This window comes from Palaemon carinicauda, chromosome 21 (assembly GCF_036898095.1).
Source record: "Palaemon carinicauda isolate YSFRI2023 chromosome 21, ASM3689809v2, whole genome shotgun sequence".
NCBI lineage: Eukaryota > Metazoa > Arthropoda > Malacostraca > Decapoda > Palaemonidae > Palaemon > Palaemon carinicauda.
The window spans coordinates 55,311,827-55,338,365 of record NC_090745.1 but is presented as its reverse complement, the minus strand read 5'-3'; the positions used below and the strand labels follow the sequence as shown (position 1 = coordinate 55,338,365).

Here is a 26,539-nt window from a genome sequence, read left to right as displayed (position 1 = left end):
AATTTTTTTCTCCAATAGCAATCTGGATTCCATAGAGCTCTGCTATAAAGATAGAGGATGCTAAAAAGAGGACACATTTACAATTAAAAGACGTATTGTACACCCTAAATACGGCCATGAAGATAAATCCACTATCCCTGTGTTATTCTGCGTATTCCAAAAAGGTAGACTGTATATCTTCACTTGCCATGCTGCCTTTAGAGCAAATAAAATAATTACTGAGGGAGATCTCTGGTAGATTCCTACCTGACTCCTGGAAAGATTCAGGCTATTTAGAAGTTGTTAAACTCTGAATCAATAAGTCATTGGGGATGTAAAGTGAGCCTTGCTCACACGAGCTGTTAGGTTGTAACTGAGAGACTCTCGTGAATGGAACTGAACTTTATTTGGTCGGAGCTTGAGTATCTATACAGCCCGTTCTAGCTAAAAACGGCAAAAAAATGGCTTCCACCCCTTAAATAAGTTATACATGTGAAATAGGGCACCCTGTTCTTGAGAGGCATACTGTAGGCAGGTCCCCTGGCAGGATATATGAAGGTTTTAGGAGATCGATGGAGGCCCAGTCTTCTTTGACACGTATGTTCAGAAGGAATTCTTTCGGCGTACGACGGATCACGAGGAAAGGGCCCATGTAATGGGGTGCTAACGGTGGCTTTCTAGTGTCGTTGCATAGGAAAACATGCGTTGTTGAGTGCAGGTCCGTCGGTATGTGTTGCTTAGCTTGGGACTTGTAAGTCTGGCAGCATGGAGTAAATTTTCCCACTACGTAACGTAGGCGTTGGAGATGTCAAAAGAGGTTGCACACGGAAAAACTTCGGAGGGGACGACCAACGGATCACCATACACTATTTCAGCTTCTGAGACATCCGGGCCATCTTTAGGAGTGGTCCTCAGTCCTGGGAGGACCCAAGGAAGCTGGGTAAACCAGTTGGAATTCTTACATCGGGATATCAAAGCTGCTTTGAGAGTGCAGTGAAAACGTTCAATCATACTGTTGGCAGCAGGGTTGTATGATATTGTCTAATGAAGGGTGATACCCAGGAGATTCACTAATGATGTCCACAATGGAGAGGAGAAGTGGTACCCCTATCAGAAGTAATATGCTCACGGATACCATATCTCCCTATCCATCCTAAGTGGAATAGTTGATGACGGTAAACGGGTAACGATGTCCTTGTGATGTGGGTATGGGGCCCTAAAACATTGACATATATGTGGGGCAAATTGTCGATGAGGTTGATAATAGGTACCAACTCTTGAATCCGTGTGTCGATGTACATTTGAGGTTTGGCATGAAAGACAAACGCGGACCCAATCTTAAGCATTCTTAGTAATGCCATGCCAAAGGAGCTTTGTGTTCAATAACTGTGCAGTAGAACAGCGCAAGAGATGTGAAAGGCCATGAATGAATTCAAACACCCGTGGGTACATGGGAGAAGGTATCCACGGTCTAGGTCTACCAGTACAAACATCGCACAGGAGGGTGGCGTTGGAGTCGTCGATAGGGATGTCCTTCCAACGGAGGGATATGCAAGATGTCCTACATTCTTGGTACTCTGGATCTTTTTGTTGGGTTTCTACTAAGGTGTTGTAATCCAATCCCAGGTGAATAGCGGCCAATGTGTTTCTTGACAGGACATCAGCAATGAGATTCATTTCCCCAGGGACACGCTGAAATATACAATTGTATTCAGCCACGGAGGAGAGATGTCGGTGTTGACGGGCAGACCAGGCGTCGAACTGTCAAGTGAAGGTGTGCACCAGAGGCATGTGGTCCGTATGAATAAAGAAGGGTGTACCTTACAAGTGGCAAAAGTGACAAGCAGCTAAGTGCACCGCCAGTAATTAGCGATGGAAGGTAGAGTAGCGGGATTTCACCTTGGACAATTTTCTACTGAAGAGGGCCAATGGGCGGGGCGAGCCGTTGACCACCTGCACGAGGACTGCCCCAATAGCAACGTTGCTGGAATCAGTGAAGAGAGGTGCCTGTGGCACAAGGAAAGTAAGAGCAGCGGCGATTGATAGGGCATTCTTTGCGTTGCAGAAGGACTCTTCTTCAAGGGGACCCCACTCCAGGTCTTTGGCTTGCCCTTGAGGGAGGCAGAGAGAGTGCCAGACGTCTGAATCTGGCGAACATTGGCGGCCCATCATCTTGATATGGTGATATATACCCTGTCTTGCAGAAACCATGGCTATTTGACGAAATTCTGGACAAAAAACATCCGAGTACGATGTGAGGAGGTAGGTTAGGCATCTGTGTGTGCGCTGATGTGGAGAGCGAGGTCGGAGGGGGCAACTTGGAGAAGCGTTGAGGAGTACGAATCTGCGTTGACTGTCTATGAGCGGCATCAACCAGGAGGTGGAAGTGTAATAGAAAATCCGCACCGAGTATTGGCAATGTGATGTCAGCAACGAGAAACTTCCAAACATATTTGGCGCTTCCAAACATATTTGGCGCTTCCAAACATATTTGGCGCTTCCAAACAATCATGTGAGAGTCTCATAACCGTGGATGGTGTTGCAGATCCGTTGGCAGCTACCAGGTGGACGTTGACAGATTAAGACAGACTACGTCCTGTCCTGGAGAGTCATCTTGGCAAAAGAGAAAAGCAAGCACTCGTGTCTACTAAAAATTGCACTCCCGAACCTATGTCATGTAAAAAGAAAAGATTAGTGACAGGAGAGTCTACCAGCGCAAGCGATGGCCTACTTGCACGTTTTTTGGCTACTGACAACCATTCACATATTTCTTCGCAGCAACCCCAAATTTGGAGTGGCAGGCTATCGGTAAGTGGCTGGAGAGATCACTGGTTGGGGCGTAAACAAGGAGTGGTATATGTGGGTGGTGGGCACTTTGTCGCGTCTCCAGCACGTCACGGGGTGGTCATCTGTTTCCTACTAAAGTCACGTCAGTTTCAGTCGATGCTGAATACCTGTCCACTTCGTCAGGAGTGGAGGCATTGATGGAGGTCTGGAGGGTGGTGAAGTGGTTGCCCACAAGGGCGTTGACTTTGGTCTTCAGGTCCTTCAAGGGCAAAATATTGACATCAGGGATAGATGCACATGCAGGTTCGCAGGCATCGTACCCAAAGTGCACGAAATAGACTCTCTTCATAAGGAGAGCCGTCAGCGGCAGGTTGCAGGCGAGCAATATTGGTCATTTCCCTGAGGGAGAGTGAAGCCTTATTGGTCCCCCAATAAGAGGGGACGACCTGTGCTGCTGAGTACTGTTCCAAGAGGTAGGAGGTATTATTTAAGGTCTTTGTACGTTATGGGGGTGTCTCCTTGTTCGCACAGCCAATCAGAGATTTCCGGAAAAGTATATCAGGGGATGGCCAGGAGAACATAACCAGCTTTGGTGCTAAGTTGTGCTTTTTATGCAAAACTGGAAATCAGCAAGCTGGAACCAGGCAAACGCTTCTCCGCTGGCGAAGGACGATAGTTTTAGGGGCGTAGCGTTGATAGTAGGGTTAGTGTCTGAGGATGGCATCATCAAACAATAAGGCATGGTAGTGATGGGGAAAATGGGAGGGAGTTGAACACTCCGGTGGTCACCAATGTGCCGGTGACCTGTTAGGATGTAACTGAGACTCAAGAGAATGCAACAGAACTTTATTTGGTGGAAGCCTGAGTATCAATACAACCCGTTCCAGTCAAGAACGGCTCAAAAATTCAAACACGATGGTGCAAGGAAATACATGAATGAACAAGTTATCAGTGAAAGGGAAGAGCAATAACGACAATATACAAGAAATAAGAAATACCGTTACAGTGAACGAGCGTTTTTGATACACGTGTGGTACAGCCTCATAGTATGAAAAGAACTTCTCTTTATTGGCCTCTTCAAAGGACAATGAGTTAAGAAGGCTCTGTAACCTATACCAATATTTAATCATAGCAGACCGGTGATATAAGTCCAGAAGCCATTCATCTGCAACAACAAAAAGACTAGGGATGGAGATGACCTAAAAGCACCGAAAGCTAATCTGATGCCATTATGGTGAATGGAATATAAAATCTTAAAAGAAAAGATGTCATAAAATCTGCTTCTACAGTCGACCCTTGTTCATCAAGGGTTCTTGCTTCGCGGCTACGGTTTTTCGCGCATAAGAACAACACAATATTTATTAAATAAAATTCTCCTAATAAGAGACAAAATTCACGCTGCGAGATGATTTCAAATAGCCCGCGCTCCTTTACACTAAAAGTGCTTCACGCCACTACCTATCTCTTCACTAAATTGGTCCAAGCTCTCTCTTTAAAGTGCATATCCATTTCCTGTGGTAAAAAATTACAGCTATATTTGAAATAAACTAGATTTCAATTAGACTGGTATTTCATTTAACTATATCCAATAATAATGCATGTAATATCCCCATTTTAATATCATATTTATAATTAAAAACATAGCTAAATATAATCTTTTGCATTGTTTACATTCACATCAGCTGATCAATCCTGCGTAGTCAGCTGTTAACTTCAATTTGCAGATCAACTAACTCTCTTATTATTAAAGCATGGTACCCAAGGGTATTTCATATTTACTAAAAGAAACCATTATTTCTTGATCTTATAATTTTCCAATTAGCATACTAATTTCGATAGTTTTATTTGAAATACTTCTCTCATATTTTATTTAATATAACTGTTGAATCGCATAATGTTAACTAGAGTTTCATTCATGTTGCCGATGCACTATATTTTATAGTTTTTAGCTCTGTGGTTCTTGATTATAAAGCCTAAGAAATTATCTATTATGGCTCCGTCCGTTAGTAATCAATAGACACATTGCAAAGAAACAAAGATTTTATTTGTTACAGAGAGAGAGAGAGAGAGAGAGAGAGAGAGAGAGAGAGAGAGAGAGAGAGAGAACTAATACTGTAATGAGAGACATTATATGAATATTATGATAGCTTACAGCACATCGGTGCTTATGTAATACTATATTGAATATAGATAATAGATGTTTTGGATAAATTAAGAAATAGTTTATTAAACAATACTCTTTGTTATCAATTCGTATGTGCATCAGCTGATCTGATCACAGCACCTCAAATACTTTGATCGTTAAAATACAGCGATGCCTCAGGATACGAAAGTAATCCGTTCAGGATACGGTTTCGTATCCTGATTTTTTCGTATCCTGAGTCGCGTTTTACATGTAAATAGCCTAATCCGTTCCAAGCCTTACGAAAAGACACCTTTTCTTTCATAAACACGCTAAACTGTAGTAATAAACATGCAATGCAGCCATTTCTATCATTCAATAATTAAACCAACCATTAAAAACAGCCTAATCCATTCCAGAAACCACCATGAGATTATTCAATAATGTAGTTACAGTATAGCCTAGTTATCCCCTCCAAGCCTTAAGAAAACGGTCCGTTTTCTTTACTACTGTATAAAAGTTACGGTACTGTATGTAAAGCATTTGGATCAGTGAAGGTGTATTGTTACCTGTACGTACACCTAAATTAAGGATTGATACCCTGAAAAAAAGGTTACAGTTAATTAGTGTAACAAAAAAGTTGAAACTTACCTTTTGATTGAGACGATGTCCGATAGCGAAGTCGCGGCAGAGGAGGATGGCATAAGGCAGAAAACGTAACAAGTGACAGACTACGTACAGTAATTTACACACTTAACACATTAACACTTAAACTTTACGAAATAAAAAAATGGCAGAAATAAATAACACTTATTACGTACGGAAAACTATAAAATGAAAGAAAAAATTACTTTAACACTTAACGGTAACATGAACCTTAAAATTGAATTTTTTTTTTTGCTTTTTTATAACTTTACGTTTTTCATATTTTCTAAATTTCTTCTACTTCTTCATCACTTTCTTTTTTCTGTTTCTTTTCTTTACTTTCACCTTCTAATTCTTCATCACTTCCTCTTTTCTGTTTCTTTTCTTCACTTTCACCTTCGTCTTGGCCTACTAATACCGCTGGCCTCTTTAATAAGAAACTATCCATTGAAGCTTATTTCTGCCTACTTTTCAACACATTTCTAAAATGCGTTAGGCAAACGTCATTGCAGTGTTGAAGCGCACGGTTGGTATAAACTTTTTCTGGATGTTCCTTTTCGACGTAGTCTGCTATTTTATGGAAACATGCGAGAATTTCCTTAATGTCTGCCGTTTTCAAAGGTGTAACATCCTCCTCATCACAGCTAGAGAACTGCTCTTGAACAGCACTCATTTGCATCGTCTCCAACTCCTTCAGGTCGTCCGTCGTCAACTCCTTGTGGTGCTCCTCGATAAGTTCATCTATATCCTCGGCGCTAACTTCCAGCCCCATGGACGTACCAAGATGTACGATGTCAGCCACCTCAGACTGCTGAATGGGTTCAGGATCGTCAACGATCTCGGCTTCGCCTCCAGGCTTCCCGACCCCCTCGAAGTCTCGTGCAGAGACAGCATCAGGCCACAGCTTCCTCCAAGATGAGTTCAAGGTACACCTCGAAACTTCCTGCCAAGCAAGATCGATGAGTTTGAGGCATATATTAAAGTGATCTTTCCAGAATTCACGCAGAGTGAGGTTTGTACTCTCTGTGACTTGGAAACATCTCTGGAAGAGATGCTTCGTGTACAATTTTTCAAAATTTGAAATAACTTGCTGGTCCATGGGCTGGAGGAGAGGGCTGGTGTTAGGCGGTAGATATAGGACCTTTATGAAGGAATACTCGGCCAAAAGATATTCCTCGAGGCCAGGAGGGTGAGCTGGAGCATTGTCCAACACCAGCAGACATTTCATAGGGAGGCGCTTTTCTTCCAAATATTTTCGGACAGTCGGACCGAAGCAGACATTCACCAAATCAATGAAAAGTTGCCTCGTTACGCAGGCTTTAGCATTCGCCCTCCACATCACGGGAAGGTTCTCCTTGATGACTTTGTGGGCTTTGAAGGCTCGGGGATTTTCTGAATGGTACACCAGCAGGGGCTTTATCTTGCAGTCCCCACTGGCATTTGCACAAAAAGCAAGGGTAAGCCTGTCCTTCATAGGCTTATGTCCGGGTAGCCTCTTCTCCGCCGTGATGAACGTCCGACGAGGCATTTTCTTCCAGAAAAGCCCAGTTTCGTTGCAATTGAAAACTTGCTGCGAACTGTAGCCTTCCTGCAGTCAACTCGTCGAACGTTTTAACAAATGCTTCGGTGGCCTTCGTGTCCAAGCTGGCTGCCTCCCCATGCCGTACCACTGAATGAATGCCAGTCCTTTTCTTGAATTTCTCGAACCACCCCCGAGAAGCCTTGAACTCTGGGGGTTCCTGCTGTGATGTTCCTTCTCCTGCCCCTTCTTCGGCCTGAGAACGCACAATATCACCGAAAATGGCGGAGGCCTTCTGGCGAATTGTAGTCTCAGTGATGGTGTCTCCTGAGATCTCTTTGTCTTTGATCCACACAAGAAGCAGCCTCTCCATCTCGTCATGCACGTGGGTTCTCTTGTTGGAGAAAATAGTGACGCCCTAAGAAGGTGACGCTGCTTTGATGGCCGCCTTCTGCTTCAGGATGGTGCCTATCGTAGATGGATTCCGGCCATACTCCTTGGCGATCGCACTTAAACGCATGCCAGACTCGTACGTTTTTACGATTTCAAGTTTCGTCTTCATCGAGAGCATCGTCGTCTTCTTCTTTCCTTCGGCAACATGGCTACAGTAATACGTAATATAATACACTATGTACGTTATATACAGTACTATGTATAGCAAACACTAATACAGTACAGTGCACAGTAACGAATGTTTAATAACGATAACACGTGGCGTACGAATGTACTGTATATTAACACTACGTCAAACAAGCAAAAGCACACAATGTCTGTTAACGATACCGCGGTCGGAACGAAAAGAGAGAGAGAGAGATGATCACCCGTGCGTAAGCAAGCTGGGATAGTTGCCGACCAATAGGAAAGCAGGATCTTATGGCGTCAGCTAGCATCTGAGTAGGGAGATAACCAATAGGTGAGCGGGAGGCTGTAAGTGAGTCTACCCAAGTTCAAAGTCTGGCGGCGCGCGCTTTTTAAAATTACTCTCGGCGAAGAGTTGGGATCTCGTAAGGTTTTTGTATCCTAAAATTTTATTCATATACTGGGGTATAAAAAACTTCGAATCGCTTTTCGTATCCTGAATTTTTCGTAAGCAGAAACTTTCGTATCCAGAGGTATCACTGTACACCCAAAATTTTAAGCAGCAACAGTACCTAAATGATTCCTTTAAGCACAATTAACTTTTCGAATAATCATAATTTTCTACAATGTGATAATGGTTCCGAAACGAAATCGGATATTTAAGCTATAGGCCATAGCCCTGGATAAGTGTGATGGGTCGTATACAACGCAAGGTAAAAAAAAAAAAAAAAAAAAAAAAAACAAGGTTTGTTCTTTTGCCATAATTTTTCATCCATATTGGTTGTGAGCGATACCGACCTGCAAGACCTCAGTTCAGTGTGCGCAGCAGTCAGGTGAGGACACATTTCATCCCAGCTCTTTTCCTTGTGCTATTTCCGAGATACCCTCGGGTCGAGCTCGACCCATCAATACCTAATTAACGGATTTTGAGCGAAGCGAAAAATCTATTTTTGGGTGAGATAGCCATGGCGTCCTGATGGAAGGTTCCTTTTTGGTAGCTTCCTTGGGTAAATAACTACTAGATATTCCCAGAGAATTTAACCACAGGTTATCACAGAATTCTAACTTCTGGAGCAAGTATCCTAAAGGTTTCCCTCTAAGACATCGTATATCAACGGGGGACGCATGTATTAACGCGCCACATAGCTATCTGCACCCCACATTGAGTTAACACTTCGATGTGTAGGGGCGGAGAATAGCTGGGGAGCCGTTCCACAGCTAATCTCGTCCTTGGCTACTTTTGGTACTCGAGACGTAAACAAACGGGCGCCATTGCTAAATGACGTCACGTCCGTTCTCATCCTGAAGCCAGTTGCTTGCCGATCACCATGATACAGCAGGACAGGGTGGGGCCTGAAAGGCTGGACGAAGTAGCAGGGAGGGTCCATCAGGACGCCATGGCTATCTCACCCAAAAATAGATTTTTCGCTTCGCTCAAAATCCGTTTTTTGGGCTCAAGCCATGGCGTCCTGATGGAAGAATACCAGAGAATCAATATATCGTGGTAGATTTTCCCCTTTTAGTGTAAGTGCCGAGGGCTTTGAATAGAGTAAGCATGGTAATCTAGATAGAGGTTCCGTGGGGCTGAAACTTCCTGCCCCCCTTGGCAGAGAAGTCCCAACGGACCATGCTGAGGATCAAAGTGGTTCTTGAAGGGCTACCCACCTTGCGGGGAGAACGTGAAGAACTCGGAGACAAGACAGAATGGTTGCTATTCGTATAGAAACATTCTCAAAAAACTGACAAGTGGTGGTTAGGCACTGTATATTGTAAAGTAGAACAGTCTGGTCTCGAAGGTATAGCGCAAGTAAGTATTCAGTTAGGAATATAACATAGCATGGGTGAGTATATAATATGGATTGAACCAATTATCTTCATCTTTTTTATAGAGGAAAAGGGGAAGGATAATGAAACTATGACAACCAGGTATTTCATAGTATAAGTAGGAGCGGATTGAGACGCACAAGTAAATAAAATAGAAATTTTATTTCACAATTGCAGAATATGGTAATAAATGCAATAAAGGATGTAAATGTATTTACAATAAATTATAATGTACATAGTAATGAAAGACTTCGCTCTTAAATCTGAAAGAAAATTTCAAATTATTAGAAAGCAGGGGTTCCAGAGGAACATTAGTCTTTTAAAAGAAAAAACACATCATGCACTAGGCATATGGCACTCATGTGACGACTATGACATTTCACCTGAGAGAAGAACAGTCTATGAAAAACACTAAGTGTCTTTGAATTCACTACGTATCACGCGAGGGTCAACATAGGCACCCTAGGAGTTAGAGTCCCAAGTAACTCACTGTTCTATGCAGAGTTAGGTGCAGGTTTCATAACACTACCTGCGGCTACCATGAAATGTTTGACTTCATGCACTTGTTTCGCGTAATGCTTGAAGAAAACACGCGAGGATTTCCAGCCTGTGAAACTCTTGAGGCTTTCGAAATCCATACTCTGAAAGAAATTCAGAGACGATGTGACTTTTCTAGGATCATGACCTGCGGGTGTACTGTCAGGATCCGCTCTGCGAATGAATTAGGTGATCTTCGCTCTTAGTTGTTTCAGTGACAGGTCGCTACCCTATGTTTCTCCTTTGAAGAGTTGGCCTCCACCAAAGTCAGAAGTTCTACGAAGATAGACCTTGAGGCTCTCTACTGGACATAGAGAGGCATCTTCTTTCAGGGGGCAGATTCTCCAGGGGCCCCATCTTTTGGTGGGTAGTTCGTTTTTAGCGAGAAACGTCGGATCCGGGAAGAGGGTAAGATCTCCTGAATCTGTAAACAGAATGTGACCCTCGTCCCTTGATAATGCCACTATTTCGCTGACTCGGGCTCCTAAAGCAAGAGCAAAAAGAAATATAACCTTTTGAGTCAGATCCTTGAGAGGGCACAAATCGTTGTCCAAACTGGAGGCAAAATGGAGCACCTTGTCCAGGGACCAGGAGATAGGTTTTGGTGGGGGTGCTGGGCGTAGACGAGCGCATGCCTTCGGCAGTTTATTGAAGATGTCGCTGGACAGATCAATCTGGAAGGCGTATATTAGTGGTCTAGTCAAGGCCGATTTGCAAGTAGAAATCGTGTTGGCTGCTAAGCCCTGTCCATGAAGGTGAATGAAGAAGGACATGCAAAAATCGATGGTGATTTCCGTAGGATTTTTTGCCTTGACGAATGAGACCCATTTTCTCCAGGATGATTCGTATTGCCGTCGTGTGGATTCGGTCTTGTATTCCTCGAGGAAGTCTAGACTTTTCTTCGAGATCCCAAACCTTTTCTTCATGGCTAGGGAGAGAAAATCATGAGATGAAGGTCCCTGACTTTCGATGATGAAGCGAAGACAGTCGACTTCTGTACTTGCTGGGAGAGAACTGGGCCCGGGAGAGGGATCAGCGTGGGTTGTAGCTCCAGGACTAGGGGGTACCAGTTGCTCCGGGGCCACTTGGGAGCCACTAGGGCCGCTGTTCCTTTGAAGCTTCTCAGTTTGGAGAGGACTTTTAGCAAAAGGTTGGTGGGAGGGAACAGGTAGATCCTGGACCATCTGTTCCAATCCACGGACATGGCGTCCACTGCCTCTGCCTTGGGGTCCTCGTACGGGGCCACATATCGAGGAAGTTGATTGTTGTCGCTCGTTGCGAAGAGATCGATCTGGAGTTCTGGGACTTGGTGAGAGATGAAGGAGAAGGATCTTGCGTCTAGAGACCATTCCGACTCTATCGGGCTTGTTCGAGATAGAGCGTCCGCCGTCACGTTGCGGAATCCTTGTAGGTGAACTGCAGACAGGTGCCATTTCTTCTTCTCTGTCAGACGGAAGATTGTTAGAAGCACCTGATTTATCTGGGGCGATCTTGAGCCTTGGCGATTGAGACATCGAACTACCACCGAGTAGCCAGTCGTCGAGGTAGGCCATCACCTGGACGCCTCGGAGGCGAAGCTGTTGAACGATGGCGTCTGCCAGCTTTGTGAAGATCCGAGGGGCCACGTTGAGGCCGAAGGGCATGGCCCTGAAGGCGTAGCTTTTCCTTTGGAGTCGAAATCCTAGGTAGGAGGAAGCGTGGTGGTTCATTGGAACGTGCCAGTAGGCATCCGCCAGGTCTATGGAGACCGTGTAGGAACCTTGAGGCAGAAGGGCCCTTATCTGTTGGAGAGTCAGCATCTTGAACTTGTTGTTCGGTATGAACTTGTTCAGGGGGGATAAGTCTAGAATGACTCTGAGTTTGTCGGAGTCCTTCTTGGGGACGCAAAACAGTCTCCCTTGGAACCTGGTTGACTTTACCCTCCTTATCACCATCTTGTTCAAGAGATCTAGGACATATTCTTCCAGAAGGGGGGTTGATTGTTGGAAGAATTGCTGGAAGGTAGGGGGTGGTTGAGTCCAACTCCAGCCTAGACCCTTCTTGACGATGCTGTGTGCCCAGGGATCGAAGGTCCAACGATCCTGGAATTGGCGAAGTCTTCCTCCCATCGGAAGCACTTCATTGCTTCTGGTGTCCAGAGGGTTTACTGCCTCGGCCGCTAGCTCCCCTTCCTCCTCTGCCTCTGGAGGGACGGTGAGATGCGTCTCTGCCTGCACCTCTGTTTGAGCCTCTACCTTTGGGACGAAAGGTAGTTGACTGTTGCTCGAAAGCAGGGGTGAAAACCGGCGACTGTGACAAGACCGGTTGGGTGACCAGCTGAAAGGTCTGCTGTGGCTGAGCTGCCACTTGGGGAGTAGCGGATCCCGGAAACTGCCGTCTCCGTTGACGTTGCTGGGGTTTCGGCTTGGAGGATTTCCTCTTAGGCTGAGGGCCGTCGTCCTGAGAGGATTTCCTTTTCTTCGACATGCCCCACTTGTGGAGAAGGTTCCTGTTCTCCGTGGCGGCCCTGTCGGTGATCTCTTTCACAAGGGAGGAGGGAAAGAGGTGCTTACCCCAGATGTTGGAGGAAATCAGCCTCCGGGGTTCGTGTCTCACTGTGGCACTGGAGAACACGAATTCACGACAGGCTCTACGAGCCTTCGTGAAGCTGTACAGGTCTTTTACTATGGTCGCCAAATGTGTTTTGGCGAGCACCATGTAGTAGTCAGGGACTCTAGTGTCACCGGCCATGACGTCGAGCTGTACCTGGAGGGACATGGATGCGGCGAGCCTTTCCTTTGTGTCATGTTCCCGACGAAGGAGATGGTCATTAAGTTTCGGGAGGTCTTCGTTAAACTGACGGCCAGCTACGTCAGGTTCTAGTTTCCCTACCACGAATGTATGCTGGACATCTTTCCAGTGTCGAACATCGGGGGGAGTAATCAGGGAGAAGGGTCTGCACTCCTCCAGTGCAGGGCAAGGTTTTCCTTCTTCCACTGCCTTGTGTACCACAGCGAAGGCCTTTTCCAAGAAGGGGAGGGTCGCATCGTCTGGTGCGACGTAGGTAGGGTGATTCTTGCTAAGCGCCGGAAGTTTTGAGCAGGTAAAACCCCTACTTTTTACTGTATTGGCCAGCATAGCCTGGGCCTTCGGGAAATCGAACACAATCACCTCCTTCGGTTCGGTCTCTTCTTTAGAGGCAGGTTCGGATCGAAGTCGGACGTAACAGTCCGGATAAGCCTCAAAATTCGGGAAGAATTCCACTTCTCCCAGGACAATCGAGCCGATCTTCTCACTGATGAAGATCCTGCCTGTTGTAATTGGCATGTGCTCGGCATACCTCCAGGGGTTGGCGTCCGAGCATGCCGGGAGGTCCTTAACCGAAATCCTTTTCGGCTGCTTTGAACTTCCCATGGTCCTGATGTATTCGTGTGTCTCACGGAGTTTCTTGTCCATGAGAGCTTCGAGCATTCGGAACATCTCCTGGGCGCTGGATGGGATGGGGTCCGGGGTATCGGAGGTAGACGGGAGTGATACGTCCGTCAGTGTAGGAGTCAGTGTGGGGGTGGAAGGTGGAGCGACCTCCTGCTCCGACTCAGTGTATTCCACCTGGTCTTCCTCATAGTCCAATTCTTCAGCCATGAGGTTCCTCTCCGAGTTCTCCGACACTTCCGACATACGTTCCGCGTTGTCGGTATCCAGACGGCACTCGTGCATGGACTGGGCCATGACTACATCAGGTTCCACCGTTATCTGGACGGTGGGGATCTGATCCTTGGGGACCACAGAGTCTGGGGATGCCTTCGGGAAAAGCAAGGCCCTCAAGTCTTCGGTGGCAAGGTATGGTCCGGTGGCGTTCTTTTGGAAGCCACGCACCCACTTGCGTAGCTTCTCTCGAGAAGCGTCCCTAACCTCCGCTGAGGGAGGATTATTGAACGCCTCGACCAGGCAGTCCTTGCAGACTGTACAGTTCTGCGGGTCCCAAAACTTCAGATCGCCTTTCTTGTTGGCGCAAGGGGCGTGGGTCCTTCACGCCGTGTGCCCGTAGAAGTGCGGGCGCTTCACTCCACAGAAGCCGTGGTCGCATTTCACGTACTCCTCCTGTAAGAGAAAGAGAACATGAGTATGGGGAAGTCATATTAATGACTTATATTCTAAAGTTAAATATAAAAAGGTTAATTTTTAACTTAATCTCAAGTGATATAAACATTGTGATGTTTGAGAGTGGAGCGGGAAATGAAGTACATAGACACATACTCCGTGTAACCCGCCCGGCTGGTTACCGTAACCTTATCCATAGGCAATTTGTTTGTGACCGAGGACACAGGGTAGAATTCTCCATAGATTGCCAGGGAGGCAAAGGGATTCTAGAAGGAATTGCCAAGGATATAAAACTGGGACTGAGACCACTCAGACCATTGAATTGGGGATGAAGAAAACCCCATAGGGTAACGGTTTCCGGCAACCAGCCGTGCTAAGATACACACAGCATGCTGGAAAATTGTGATATGCAAGAAGACAGCACGGCTACTAATAGAACGGTAAGACAATACCTATCTATTTATGTAGTCAAACCATCTGGTTGCAAGGTAGGGCTATCAGCATTGTGTTGATAGCTAGGAGAAGGGGTGCAGGTCTCTTGGCGCCTCCGGAATGCGCCGGCAGACCGGCGGAACGCCGGAGGCCGCTCCAGCAGAGTTTCTGGCATTAGGGAAGACAAACAGAGAAGTAAAGAGTAATGCCAGGATGGCGGCCGCTGGTACAACGGCAGCACGCCGGCGGGAGGCGGAGGCTCCGGCAGCCGAAGGTTGCCGGCTTGGTGACAGGGACAAGGGTGAGCTACAGCAGAACCGGACTGCCGGCAATGGATGCCGGCACGCCGGGGGTCGGTCCGATGGACGGACGACCGAAGGAAGGAGGTATAAGGGTAGGCCATCGGCTGCACGCCGACGGGAGGCGGCTGCCCTCCGGCACACACAGGGCTGTCGGTCACGGGGGGCAAGGAAGGAGTCACCAAGGAGGGAGGTCGGTATCGCCGACAGTAGAGGCGGCAAGGGACCGGCACCAGGACAGTGAAAGAGACAGAAGGAGGGATGTAGGAGTAAGGATACAAACCCCAAGGCATCCCACCTGAATGGGTGTACCCATGATACGGGCTAGCCCTATCACCCAGTGGCAGGGAGCCGCAGGCGGCCGGGAGCCAGTGTAGCCCAAGGGAGGGCTAGGGAACACCCAAGAGGGGGAGAACCCCTGCGGACAAAACGCATCCAGTGGCTAACCCCATAGGACACTATGAAGGGTAAATGTACCAGAGCGGCCTGCACACAGGGACTCAAGGTAGCCCTATCACTCCACCCTAAGGAGGAGTTGTAGGACAGGGGACAGATGGGTATAGGCTAACCTAAGTATAGGCTAGGCCATACAAGAGATAGGTGGGGAGGGGAGAAGAAGAAGGGTCTTCCATACGGGAGGTTCTGTACCAAAACGACCACCAAGGAAGGGAGGACGCTCCCTAGCCTAAGGTAGGCAGCCTGGCTGAGAACGGTGGATGGGTTCCGTTTCAAGCAAGGCACAGAACTATCTCCCCCCAAGCCTATACTAGAGCAGGGATATTACGCCCTGAACCAGGAAGGTTGGAAGACGTATTGCTATTGCAGGGAAGGTCGGGAACCTAGCCTCAGCAATAGAGGAAGGGCAGGCCGTCCCTCATTCTCGGACGCAACCCTAAGGGGGGATCATTCCCTTAGGGAGGACAGAGAAGCGATAAGTACTCTGATATGAGCTTGATCCCCTTACGTGGTAGGGGGAGCAAGGCTATACAGAGGGAATGCCCTAAGGCAGGGGGTGAAGGGAGCATATAGGGGTCCTACATTTAGGTTAGGTTAGAAAGGCACACTATCAAACCTATCCCCTATATGGTCCCTGAAGGCGAAAACACTTACATCACAGTAAACAGTATCATAAAATAATGCCACTATCTTCATAACTAAACCTAGGATCACTGTAATATATCATGCATGAACACTGATGATAGGCACTGTGGCCTAGGGGCTAGGCTAGCGATCTGGTATGGGGTCAGGCGGTGACCGATAAAAGAGCGTCAAAACACGATATAAAAAGTTCCTAGCTATGAAGACTAAATAACTAATAGTTTCGATTAGTTAATAAGGCCGGAGAAGCTGTTGAGGCTAGCTAAATAAGGCATGCAAGACAACAGCGACGCCATAAAATGGCGGGTCCGGTAGCAGCACAGCTCTGCCAAAAAACATAAAATATCTCGAAAAGTAAAAGTTACTTTACGGTCAGAGCTTATTTAAACAATACTGGAACCTTGTACTCAACTTTCCAGAAGAAGGCGAGGCCGAGGGTAGAGACATGGCTAAGATGCAAGTCGATAAAGTAAGCACAGGGAAAATCCGTCTTAGTAAGGCAAGCTACTATGCGAAGAATGAGAACGGACGTGACGTCATTTAGCAATGGCGCCCGTTTGTTTATGTCTCGAGTACCAAAAGTAGCCACGGACGAGATTAGCTGTGGAACGGCTCCCCAGCTATTCTCCGCCCCTACACATCGAAGTGTTAACTCTATGTGGGGTGCAGATAGTTATGTGGCGCGTTAATACATGCGTCCCCTGTTGATATACGATGTCTTAAAGGGAAACCTTTAGGATACTCGCTCCAGAAGTTAGAATTCTGTGATAACCTGTGGTTAAATTCTCTGGGAATATCTAGTAGTTATTTACCCAAGGAAGCTACCAAAAAGGAACCTTCCATCAGGACGCCATGGCTTGAGCCCAAAAAAGGTAAGTTGTGCAATATTAAATCTTTATATAATTATCGAATGTGCAGTAGTGTTTAGGTGTGTATAAAAAAGGATTGTTGTAAAGTGTTTGTGAATGTTTTCTACCCCGTATAAAATAGTTTAAAATTTCTCCTGTTTTTGTAAATTTGTACCTTTATGATAACTTAATTATGATCACTATTTTATTTATTTTTAATTGCAAAATAATCTATAAACTTCATTCTAGCTACCATAATATTTTTCTGCAAATCCTCGAACAATTATATGATTGATATATCTTTCTTCATTTCATGTAGCAGATTTTACCTTCCAAATATTTTCATACATAAATGCTATACTAAGCAATGGATATACGGATTTGTCTTGAAAAATTTCATGATATAACTCTGCAAAAAAAAAAAAAAGAAAAAAAAATTGCCCCTTTATAAAACATTTTCTGGGTGGACTTTGTCGTCGGTAGAGTGGCTCAGGTAAGGTAGCTAGGGCCTCTGTTACGGCCCTTCCCTTTGATGAAGGAATTATCTAAATGGAAGACAGCCTGTGAATAGTGGTTTTCACACGCCCCTGCTTTATACACGACGCCCACTGGGTGCTCGCGCGAGGGTAGTAACCTCTGCATTCCCTACTTTAACTTTCTCTGGTATATTTGGAAGTATTTATATCAGAAAAGTTAAGTGTAAAGAAGGACCCTTTTCACCGGGCGTCACAGGTATCTCCCCAGAAATAGATTTTTCCTTTGTCAAAATCCCTTAAATAATATCCAAGTGCAGATTCTTTTACACATTTGTGTTGTACAATAATAATACAATATCCTGTAAAAGTTTTAGCCACTAACTGTGTCATTTACCTACCCAAAAAAATTTTGAAAAGGATAGATTTTTTTAGCCAAAAAAACATACACTAGATTTTTTCTCGTGTCACGAAACGTTCCCTTGTGATTCCTCGCCCCCCTAGATCTAAGTAAATGGTGTGTGATTATCAAGGAATAAGTGCTAAGAATATTTTAGTTTATTTTCATATTTAGATTTTAGGTGAACTTTTTTGTAAAGTAATTTTTATTTGTATACTTACTTTTTTAATTTATTTGTAATAAATATTTATTTTAAACTTAGCTTTCATTTACTTTTTTTGAAGAATAGAATATTCTTTGAAGTTTTTTTTTTAACAATAAAAGATTGGGAATTGCTTTGTAAATGAATTTTCTATGAATTTTTTTTAGACCTCGGGTCGAGGTCGACCCATCGATACCTAATTAAGGCGGTCAAATAACGATACCTATCCAGGGTTAATTAAAGTGAGAGAGAGAGAGAGAGAGAGAGAGAGAGAGAGAGAGAGAGAGAGAGAGAGAGAGAGAGAGAGAGAGAGAGAGAAAGAAAGAGAGAATCAGTATTGAAAAGTAATCGAATGCCCTTTTTATGTTTGTTTCCTTCAAACAAACAATTATTACCGAGGTGTTTATGTTTTTAGTTTATAAAATGAGCTGTATTTCTTTTTAAGAAAATAAAAAAATAAAAAAATGTGAGTTTCGGCAATGATTATAACTATAAATTCATCAATGAGATTATGTAAGCATACTGTCTACTGCCATCATGGCAAAATACATATACTTCCCTACACAATCCCAAAGGAATGTTTTTACTGTAAAGATAAAATCAATTCTTATTTTCATTTGACTTCAAATTTTCAACTAGCAATAATCGCACCTCTGTTACCCCTCATTGGTTACGATACTGCCATTGAGCAAAGTTTATTATTTTACTTTAAAACACAACTATAGTATATGATTATACTAAGCACATTATATGTAGTTAAGTCAATTCTTCCAAACTGCTATGTAAGTAGAAAAAACCATGCCATTATTAAAAGGCGACTAACTTTTTATTTCATTTTTTTTGAGGGGGGTGGGTGGGTTTGGTTGTTATGGCTCTATACGTTTATAAAATTATTATACTGTAATATTACTTATGATACTTTTATTATCTTTTATTTTTCTAGCTCATTGAAGTAAAAGATGAAATAAATATAATTACTGTAGATTATACTGTAGAAAATGCGGAGGCTACAAGTCGTCTGAGCAAAAACACCAAACACTTAAAGTAAGCAAAGTTAAGCTATACTGCAAAGAATTTACTATACATATATTACAGTAATATACACTACAGTATTATTGAGTATCATATTACAGTACAGTATTACTAGATGGGAAAAACTTTTGTTATATAGAACAGTAAGGGGATGATGACGACTTGGTAAAGCTTTACTTTAGTACAATACTGTATTGTAACCTTACTGTGTCCAGTACATAGTGTACATGTGTGGAAATGTAATGTACAATGCACATATGATTATAACTGTTGTAAAAACCAAATCAAAACAATATTAGGCAGTATTTACTGTGTTAATCTTCAGCTCGAGCACCTGCTCGTGGCAAGGGACTGACATTTTATGTAAGGAGTTAGCCGACAATAGTGCGACATTTATTCGTGAAAATCCCATTTTCGCGGCTGTCTGTAACCTAACTACCGCAAATAGCGAGGGGGGATTGCACAATACCATTAGCATAGTACAACACATCCTGCCCAATAATCTTGGCAAGGGCAAACATGCCATTTTCATCTTGAGCCTCAAACAGATTATTTCTTGAGGTGCTAAAAGTGGGGCATTCAGTCAACAAATGACCCACTGTCAGAGATACCAAACAGTCATAGCAATATGGCTGGTATCAGCCCAACATTATTATTATTATTATTATTATTACTAGCCAAGCTACAACCCTAGTTGGAAAAGCAAGATGCTATAAGCCCAGGGGCTCCAACAGGGAAAAATAGCCCAGTGAGGAAAGGAAATAAGGAAATAAATAACTGAAGAGAACAAATTAAAAATAAATTATTCTAAAATAAGTAACAACGTCAAAACAGACATGTCATATATAAACTATTAACAACATCAAAAACAAATATGTCATAAATAAACTATAAAAAGACTCATGTCCGCCTGGTCAACAAAAAAGCATTTGCTCCAACTTTGAACTTTTGAAGTTCTACTGATTCAACAACCCGATTAGGAAGATCATTCCACAACTTGGTAACAGCTGGAATAAAACTTCTAGAGTACTGCGTAGTATTGAGTCTTATGATGGAGAAGGCCTGGCTATTAGAATTAACTGCCTGCCTAGTATTACGAACAGGATAGAATTGTCCAGGGAGATCTATCTGAATGTAAAGGATGGTCAGAGTTATGAAAAATCTTATGCAACATGCATAATGAACTAATTGAACGACGGTGCCAGAGATTAATATCTAGATCAGGAATAAGAAATTTAATAGACCGTAAGTTTCTGTCCAACAAATTAAGATGAGAATCAGCAGCTGAAGACCAGACAGGAGAACAATACTCAAAACAAGGTAGAATGAAAGAATTAAAACATTCTTCAGAATAGATTGATCACTGAAAATCTTGAAAGACTTTCTCAATAAGCCTATTTTTTGTGCAATTGAAGAAGACACAGACCTTATATGTTTCTCAAAAGTAAATTTACTGTCCAGAATCACACCTAAAATTTTGAAAGTCATACATATTTAAAGAAACATTATCAATACTGAGATCCGGATGTTGAGGAGCCACCGTCCTTGACCTACTTACAATCATACTTTGAGTTTTGTTAGGATTCAACTTCATACCCCATAATTTGCACCATGCACTAATTCTAGCTAAATCTCTATTAAGGGATTCACCAACCCTAGATCTACATTCAGGGGATGGAATTGATGCAAAGAGAGTAGCATCATCTGCATATGCAACAAGCTTGTTTTCTAGGCCAAACCACATGTCATGTGTATATAGTATGAAAAGTAATGGGCCAAGAACACTACCCTGTGGAACAGCGGATATCACATTCCTATAATCACTATGGTGCCCATCAACAACTCTTTGAGATCTATTACTTAAAAAATCAATAATAATGCGAAGAAACGATCCACCCACTCCCAACTGTTTCAGTTTGAAAACAAGGGCCTCATGATTAACACGGTCTAAGGCAGCACTAAAATCAAGGCCAATCATACGAACTTCCCGACCACAATCAAGGAATTTCTGTACAGCATTGGAGATTGTAAGAAGGGCATCACATGCTCCAAGGCCTTTACGAAAACCAAATTGCAAACTAGGGAGTAGATGATTACCTTCAGCAAACCTATTAAGACGTTTTGCCAGAAGACGTTCAATAACTTTAGATAATATGGGAGTTATGGAAATTGGGCGGTAATCAGTGGGACTTGAGCTACTACAAACACATTTACATAGAGGAGTAACATTACCAATTCTCCAACTAGTGCTAAAAGCTCCTCTTCTTGCTAACTTGCGCAAAATAACAGATAACTTTGGAGCTAAAAAATCTGCTGTCTTTATAAAAAACAAAGGAAAAATACCATTTGGGTCTACACCTCCATAAGCATCAAGGTCCACCAACAGAGCTTTAATCTCACGAGATCAAAAAGCTAAACTAGTTAGTTTAGCCTCAGGAAAACAGGAATGAGGAAGTTCAAGTTTTTCATTACTCTGTTTACTGTCAAAAACATCAGCCAAAAGGGTTGCCTTTTCCTTTGGACAGTGAGTGACTGAGCCATTTGGTTTAAGTAAAGGAGGAACTGTTGCATCTACACCAAAGAGTGCAGATTTAAGGGTAGACCACCATTTATGTTCCTGAGTTGTACCAGAAAGTGTTTCTTTTATGGTTAAATTGTACTCCTTTTCAGTTGAGGCATAAACTCTCTGAGCTAAAGCTCGAAGCTGAGTATAGTTGTTCCAGGTCAAATCTGATCTGTTACCCTTCCAAAGATGATAGGCCTCCTGTTTCTCCAAATAAGCACGTCTACAATCATCATTGAACCACGGTTTGTCCTTCACTCGGTACCTTAACACACGAGAAGGGATATGCCTATCAATTATGTTGACTAGATTCTCATTCAAAGGGACAACAGGATCTACACTATTATATAATTGTGACCAATTCAAGCACAAAAGATCATGTAAAATCCCATTCCAGTCTGCTTGGGATTTCATATAAATTTTACAAGAATATGATATATCAGGGACAGGCTGCTCAGTCTTCACTAATAATGAAATCAAGGCATGATCAGATGTCCCGACTGGAGAACCAACCTTACTAGTTATAACGCCAGGGGAGTCAGTGTATACGAGGTCCAAGCAATTACCAGACCTGTGAGTAGCTTCATTTATGATTTGCTCACAGCCTGATTCAGAGGCAAAGTCTAAAGCTCTTAAGCCATGGCGATCGGTAGGAGAGATAGAACTTAACCACTCCCTATGGTGAGCATTAAAATCACCAACAAACACAAAAGAAGCCTTTCTATCATCTTGTATCTTAGCCATAATGGTAAGAAGACAATCGAAGATAGAATCATCTATGTCTGGATTCCAGTAGATCGAACACACATAAAAGTTGTTATGCCTGCCACAAAATTTTATTACCTGAATCTCATGACATCCACATTGATAGCAGGACTTATGAGAAGCAGGGTACTCGGTCCTAATATACACCGCCATTCCTCTGGCCCTAGGGATGGCATCACGTTTCAACATTATTGGCTTCTTAAAACCAGTTATAAGGAGCTCAGATGAGTGCCTCATATTAGAAACCAAAGTTTCTGAGCACAAAAGGATATCATTATGTCTGGACGCAACTGTAAGGTCTTGGATATTTGCATGAAGACCACGAATATTGCAATACAGAAGACGACATTGACGAAATCTAGGACGTACTGGTCCCGGATTTCGCTCAATGTCTCCAGACAGCATAAGAATTAATAGAAATAAAAAAAAGAGACATCATACTTAAAAACTAGATTAACAAGAATTATAACAAAAACAATACGTACAGAATTATAAACAAAGTGATTGATGATACCCATAGACTATAGTAAAAAGTCGGAAAAACTGATCAACACGGAGGAGCCGATACACCATGCAAGGCTAAATACCCTCCAGGATAGCCACTTCAACTAAAGAGAGGACAGTAAGGATGGTTTTGAGAAGAAAAATAATCAGAAAAAGGAAAAGACAACCTCTTGATAAACCACCAGGCATCCATGGCCCTTCTATCAAGCCTGCCCAACACGCAATTTCAAAAAAAACAAGAAGAAAAAAAAAAAAAAAAAAAAATAAGATAGAATAGTGTGCCTGAGTGTACCCTCAAGCAAGAGAACTCCAACCCAAGACAGTGGAAGACCATGGTACAGAGGCTATGGCACTACCCAAGACTAGAGAACAGTGGTTTAATTTTGGAGTGTCCTTCTCCTAGAAAAGCTGCTTACCACAACAAAAGTCTCTCTTCTACCCTTACCAAGAGGAAAGTACACTGAACAAATTGCAGTACAGTAATTAACCCCTTGGGTGAAGAAGTGTTAAGTATCTCCTTGTTGTCAGGTGTATGAGGAAAGACGAGAATATGTAAAGAATAGGCCAAACTATTCTGTGTAAGTGTAGGCAATGAAAAAATAAGCTGTGACCAGAGAGAGGGATCCAATGCATTACTGTCTGGCCAGTCAAAGGATCCAATACCTCTCTAGTGGTAGTATCTCAACGGGTGGCTGGTGCCCTGGCCAACCTACTACCTTAACATCAGAAACTTGTGTCAACCAAGTGTGGCCAATGTAAAGACGACAAAGAGTAGTCTCTCGCTTTCAGGGCATCATGTTATACTTTCAAGGAGATATAACTTTAGTTATTTTTCTCATTTTATTTCTATCTAAACTACCCCTATGCTCTTGCAAATTATTATAAAATCTATTCTTAATGCTAGATGAAAAATAATTAAAGACGATGTGATACCTTTTTGGTAGCAGCTCAGCTGCAGGATTCTTTGCCAGTAAATCTACCTCCTCATTTCCAGACACACTTAAGTGTGCCGGAACCCGGGAAAATTGAACTGTTACACCTTTCAGTAGAACAATAAGAGCTAATTTAAAATCTTAAAAACTAAAGGGTTACAGGAATTAGGAACTTACTTCTTGCATCACTAAAAATTGTAAAATTGTCCTCCTCTTTTAATGGTATTTTTTTCAATAACGGTTAGTATGCCATATAGTTCGGTAGTAAGTATAGAAGATACTAAGGGGAAGTGCACCTCTACAGTTAAAGGCCCTGCTATATACTCCAGATTTGGAGCCATCAGTAAATATAAAAATGAATTACCTATGTTTTTCAACATGTTCCATAAAACAAGACATTTTTTACACCAATAACATATTTATAGTAAGATATCTATGGTAATTTCCAAGGAAGAGTTGGTGATATCCTAAATGAATACCCTTAACGACCACATACAGATATAGTTACGCTCTCTTTTCCTTTTATCTTTTTTGTTCACATTAAGCTCACGCAAGCCCAAGCAAAAGCTAAAGTGTTACGTCATGTTATGTAGAACACAACCTAGTTAGAGGAGGAACGAGGACACCCATGGCAGAAATGAAAGCGGTGGCCAGACAAGTACATACCCCCACCAAATATTAATTATGCTGTTTTTTTATTCTTTATTATTTGAATAAAGTACTCAACGCTTTTTGTATCACTGCCTGCATTTTTGAAAAAGGTACCTTTTATATAATAGTAAGTGTTGTTAATCTGAATTTTATTCAACTATGTGTATTACAGTGTACGGGCTGTATTTTCAGGATCATGGTGTTGAACAAGCCTAATAGAGAGGTGTAGGGAAGGGAAAGTTAAATATTGTTCAAGACCCATTAGTCTAAATGGTCACATTGTAATTCAACAAAGATACTGTCGACCAGTGTTGTTTTTATTTACATAAAATTATTTAAATCAAGTTAAATCAGAGTAAAAAATAATGATTTAAATCAAAATGAAATATACTGTCAAAAATTACCTTAAGAAAAACTTCCAAAACTAGTTACTATTCATAAGTATTGCAACAAATGAGAAAAACCATAATTAATAGCTATAATATTTTGGGTACACTTGGTGTTCTTAATTATTATTATTATTATTATTATTATTATTATTAAATGCTAAGCTACAACCCTAGTTGGAAAAGCAGGATGCTATAAGCCCAGGGGCCCCAACGGAGAAAATAGCCCAGTGAGGAAAGGAAATAAAGAAAAAAAAATATGTTAAGTATAGTAACAATATTAAAACAAATATTTCCTAAAAAAACTTTAAAATATTTAACAAAACAAGAGGAAGAGAAACTAGATAGAAGTGTGCCCGAGTGAACCCTCAAGCAAGAGAACTCTAACCCAAGACAGTGGAAGACCATGGCACAGAGGCTATGGCACTACCCAAGACTAGAGAACTATGGTTTGATTTTGGAGTGTTCTTCTCCTAGAAGAGCTGCTTACCATAGATGAAGTCTCTTCTAACCTTACCAAGAGGAAAGTAGCCACTGATCAATTACAGTACAGTACTTAACCCCTTGGGTGAAGAAGAATTGTTTGGCAATCTCAGTGTTGTCAGGTGTATGAGGACAGAGGAGAATCTGTAAAGAATAGGCCAGACTCGGTGTCTGTGTAGGCAAAGGGAAAGAACCATAACCAGAGAGAAGGGTCCTATGTAGTACTGTCTGGCCAGTCAAAGGACCCTATAATTCTCTAGCGGTAGTATCTCAATGGGCGGTTGGTGCCCCAGCCAACCTACTACCTTCATTGAAGTTGCTGTTGCAATTAAACAAATTATAAAGGTCTTGATTTTTTTAACAGCGTTAAAAGGAATTAAAATTTTTTTTGCTATTACAGTACACATATGGAGAAGTCCTTAATATGTTTTAATTTCATTTCTTACTGTGCACTGTATGTTGAAATAAACTGCTGTATATGTGCATTTTTGTTTGATTGCAGTTTCGCTTGTTTTTCTCTGTACATTGTTAGTTACTATAACTTGTCCGCTCCGATTAAATCCTTAGTCTGAATTTTGGTTTTTAAGAGAAAACTCATCTTGAGTAATGTATATTAAACTATGGTTTTATCTAACATACATCAAGTTCAATACCAGACAATACCCTCATAAGACTGAAATAATCAGCAGCAGCAAATAGGTATTATTGGAAAAAAAAATAACTTAGATCAAGAAAATTGACTTTAATCACAAAAATCTGATTTAAATAGAAAAATACTGATTCTTTAGATTTTTTTGAATCATGATTGTTTTCAACCCGGCTGTCGACCTAATCAACCCCCAGAAACAGCTAAATATGTAACTTTGTGCTAGGAAACAGATAGACACTGACCAAGCCTACAATACTGCAACCTGAGACACGAAGAAACACCTCCTATTTCAATACCTTGATGTTTTATATAAGGGAAACCTAAGTGAACAGAAAGTAATGGATTTATCTTGTCTTGAAGATATCGACTCTCCTCAGCTTCAGAGTGGCTGAAATCTGACACAGACATAGTAACAAACAACCCCAGGTCAGGGAGCAATGCCCAGTCTTCTATGAGAATGTTCGCGCCGCACAGTCCGCTAGCCTAAAAGTCGGTTAAGCATGTTTTGACTTCACCTCTTCTCCCCCTTTTCTGTGCCCCCAGGTTGGTGCTGGAGTGGGATTGAGATGACATCAAGCATTAGCCGAATTCCCTACGATGGTGAGGCAGTTACCGTATAGTTCAACAGACATGGGCAGCTGCGTCCCGTGTACCCTACAGACCTAGTGCTAGTCACCTTTGCCTTTGTCTTTAATTTTGGTAAAACCATAATAACAACTTTAACTCATATTTTCCACTTCATAAAATCTT

The 26,539-nt window shown here is 42.6% G+C and overlaps 1 protein-coding gene and 1 pseudogene across 1 annotated transcript in view; both read right to left on the bottom strand.

Annotated features, from left to right (window-relative positions):
* The window catches only part of LOC137614911 (diacylglycerol kinase eta-like), a 773,025-nt gene that overhangs the window by 708,362 nt on the left and 38,124 nt on the right, over nucleotides 1–26,539 (bottom strand). The window lies entirely within an intron of this gene.
* LOC137615557 (U4 spliceosomal RNA) lies at nucleotides 18,391–18,520 on the bottom strand (annotated as a pseudogene).